The following is a 4,429-nucleotide window of genomic DNA, read 5'->3' as shown; positions in this document are numbered from 1 at the left end:
TCTTGCCTGCTCCCTACTCTTTCAGGCTGTTACTCACAAGTATTTTGCATACAACTGACATGAACTCACTACTGCGGGAGGTAAATGAGCACATGAACATATTGTACGTTATTTCACTCCTTTCCTTCTATCTGTAAATATGTGACACTTGAATGCTTATCCCTAAATGGGGTATTTATACCGTATCTCCAAGGCTCAGGGAAGAAAGCAGAGGATGGAATAGACGACCATAGGAGCTAGAGGAAAGGTTGGCCTGATGGGCAATGCCGTCTTCTAGGCATGGACAGCTCAGTCTTCAGCTCTCAGCCGCTGGGACTATGTGCACAAAGCCTTCAGAGGATTGGATCATCCAACATTCCGTCACGTACGGAGGCGAGACTCATGAGCCCCACCCCTAGGGTCTATATGAGGTCCATGGCTTCTAGGAGCTGGGGAGAGTTTTCCTTAATGATGTGGGCCTGGTAAGTATTTTCCTATAAGAAACTCTAATTAAACTCTTTAGGTCACCAAACAAGAGTTAAAGTAGAGGGAGATGAGTTAGGAAGAGGAAGGGGAAGAGCGGGACTGGAAGGGAAGAGCACAAAAGATGGTGATGGGTGACACCATGACAGTGCATTGTACACATGCATGAAATGTCTTAACAAGCCCATCATTATATGTAACAACTATATGCTAATAAAACTTCACAGAAGAATAAGAATCGATTAACTAGGCATTATAAACCTAGTCAAGTCCATTAAAAGTTACACTTAGAGTAATGAAATTGGGAAAATTTTAGCATCTGCTTGTTACTAATTACTGGTGGCATAATTCTGGACTCATGGCATATTAGCTCCTAATACTCACCTATAGTAAACTGATAGAGAAAGCAACTGTCTTAATGGGGGGTGTGCTGAGTTAGTCAGTCACAGACTGGTGGCCATAAAGAGTCTGGGGAGACTATGACTAGTCAATTTTTCTACAGAATTTCAAGAGCTGTGCAGGCTGGTGTTGGGAACATTTTCATCTAGAACACATCCTCATTTGCTTCATGCAATACATGTTTAGGCTTTCTTCTTTTGCTATAGTGCTAGAGTTTGGCATCCTGGATTACAGAGCTGAGTAAGGTAATTCTAGCACAGTGTTAGATGAAATAGCATGTTTCTGTATATAGTACCCAGGATTACTCAAATGGAGTGAACAATATACAGTGATAGTGGTTGATTTCTGATGACCCTTGGAAATTTCCAAATTTGTGATTATTGCATGCAAACACATGAATATGTTTTGTACTGACTTCGATGTTTGGTCCATTTGATTTCTGACTATATTTGTCTTCTGCCTATCCTCTCACCCAGTTCAATTTATACTTTCTATTATAGGATATTAATCTTTGTAAATCATATATAAATACTCTATACTACCTATTAACTGAATTAAGTAGTTCTATAAATTCAATTTTACAACACCTACCTTAGTTACTTTAATTTCAGTTGATATAAAGAACATGAAATAGTGAACATTATTTATCTGCATAATGTAGAATCAGTGGTTTGTATGTAGTAGGTAATTTACTTTATTTACAAAGTACTGTCTATCAAAATGCCAGGAAATTTTATACAATGTCCTCTGCCACCGTTATGCTACAACCAGGGAACATGCTCTAATTCTTTTGTCCTTGTGCAGACTTGTGCAGAAATGAACAATAGAAACCATATCAGCTGTGGATATACAGTTGAAGACAGTGGCAGAGAGAGAAGAGGGAGAGAGATGGGGAGGAGAGAGGATAGAAAGATGAGAAAAGGCAGAGGGGAGAGAGAGGAGACTCTCAGAAATTAGTTTAAAAACTCAAGATTTCCTAGTTATTCTTTGACTCAGTATAGAATATTAGTGGTTTCTGAAGACAATGAACAAATCAAGGTAGTTTTAGTCAGCCTCATGTTGAAGGGGTATTTATTCCTATGATGCCTGAGAATTAGAGAGAAAAAAACCCATCCTTAATGTCTATCTTTTCTTTCACTATGTTAGTTGGACAGCCATTTTTCAGAGAACTCTTCTGATTGCAATTATTTTTTATTCCTTATGAGTTTTAATCTGAAATAAATCTGTTTTGCATGTGTGCATGTACGTGTGTGCATGCCTGTGCGTGTGTGCCTATGGGTGCATGTGTGTTCACTCATATGAATGTCAGGGTTTGACATCGGGTGTCTTCCTCAGTTGCTCTCCACTTGGATCTTTGAGTCAGAGTCTCTCACTGAGTCTGCATCACTGAATTGGTTAGATTGGCTGATCACCAAGCTCCAGGCACCCTCGTCTGTCTCCACATTTACATTAGTGTCAGAGGTTAAAGTTAGGTCCTCGTGTTTGTGTGGGAACCTCCCGAGTCCCCAGATAGTTTTGATCTCATCACCTATTTCAGCAAGCATTTGCGATAAGATTCACCTGTCCCTAGGAGAGGTTTGCTGCTGTTTAGAATTGTATCTTTTACCAGCGCTGTATAAAGCTTGTATTCTCCATTCCACCATTTTATTGGTAGGAGATTTGAGACCAATAAGACAATTTTCTTCTCTAGCCTGCACTAGCGCTCATATTTTCTTTCTAATTACCTCTAACATAGCTCCAGCTCTTCCACAAGGATGATTCTGATTTCTACCTCTCAGGGTGGTTAGAAAACTGGAGTCTGTGGCTGAGGCTTTTCCCACGTGTTGTATGATGTGTTACATAGATGATTCTTTAATATATGTAGTAAACAGAACCCTCCATAGAAGAGGAGGTGGGTCAGAAAGGTTACCATACTAAATGGGATCAAGAGGTTGCATGAAGGACAAACTGCCTTCAGTTGTAGTGTCTTGAGATTTAAGACCAAGTTTATTAAATCCTTTATTGGAGAGAGCATGTTCACACACATTCATTTTAACTGAATCCTAAATTTATAGACAAAGTGCTCCATCTAATCCACTCTGAAAAAATAACACACACTGTAATATTCATGTTTAACTGTGTTCAAAAAATGTCCAGTCAGGAAGTTCACAGGCAGATGGTTCGTATCATCCAGTCCCATACCTGCAGACTCCATCAAATCTATCTACTTGGCTTCCTTTTGTCTAGGGGAATGAATTGAAAAACAGGTGTCAAGCTCTCATCTCTACATTCCTTAGTCTCTGGTCAGAAGCCCTAATATAAACAATATATTGATGCTTTAATCTTTTTTTTCCATAAAAGAAAACTCTCAGATGCCATCCTATGAAGATTCTCTGGGCTTATGTCTTTTTAATGACAAAGCCATCTAGTATGTATTTTCCCTTGGAACAACTGTAGATATATAGGTTTTCATTTTATCTTACAGGGTTATAAAATTTTAAATGTTTGTGAATAGAAATCATCCAAGGACTGAGTAAAAGTTTGATAAATACTTTTTTCAAGAAACTTCTTATGTGAGATAGAATATTGAAGATAATAATTGAAAGAGATTTTTTGTGTAGATTTTTTTTTCCAGAACACAAAGATATTTAGATTCTTTTAAAACTTCAATGCAATTTTAAAATGAAACCTAGGTTTGGGTATGTTATGTTTTCATTTTTATTCAATTCTGAAAAATTTTAATTACTTTCTTATCTTCTGTCTTGACCCCCTTTTCATTGAGTAGTAAGTTGCTTAGTTTGCAGCTGTCTGTTGTTCTGTTGTAGTTGTGTACAGCATTAACCCTTTGTGTTTCTTTGAGCACCATGGCAGTTGGCGAGAATAAGTCCATACAAAACATGACAAAAAAATGAGTGAAGAAGAAGGTGGTGGAAAATAGTTGGTATGAAAGACTGGCACAATGGCTTTTTAATGGCAAGACCAGATAAACACCAGTCATAAGACTCATGAAAATGGCATCCGAGGGCCTCTGGGGTCCTGTGCTGAAAATGAACTCTACTGATCAGAACAAAAACAAAATTGCATTTAGAAAGTTTGAGATGGATCTTGAGGAGGTGCAAGGTAGAGTATACGTAACTTCTGCAGTATGGATCCAACCTGAGATAAAAGGGTGCTCTGAGTCAAGAGAGTGGCAGTCCAGGATGATCTCATGTTGATGTCAAGACCACTGATACTGAGTTACTTCATTTATTCTGTGATGGTGTAAAAAACACCACACAACCAAATATGGAGGACCCACTATGCTCAGTATCAATAGGTCCAAATATGGAAGACTCCTATGCTCAGTACTGATAAGTCTACCAGACCTAAATGATGATGGGAAACATTGATCCATGAGGTACAGAAACGTGACCCAAAAGAAGAGATTAATGCATTGATTGTAGGTAGAACTTGGAAAAGTAGCACTTGCCAGTTTGCACATCCATTTCATGATGTCTTTGTTAAAAAGTCCACATCCTAAAACTCAGTTTGCAACTGGGAAAACTCAGAGCTTCCTGCTGAAAGTCATAGCTCTGGAAAGCGACTGGTA

This window comes from Chionomys nivalis, chromosome 14, assembly GCF_950005125.1.
Source record: "Chionomys nivalis chromosome 14, mChiNiv1.1, whole genome shotgun sequence".
NCBI classification, from domain to species: Eukaryota; Metazoa; Chordata; class Mammalia; order Rodentia; family Cricetidae; genus Chionomys; species Chionomys nivalis.
This window is presented reverse-complemented; position numbering follows the sequence as displayed.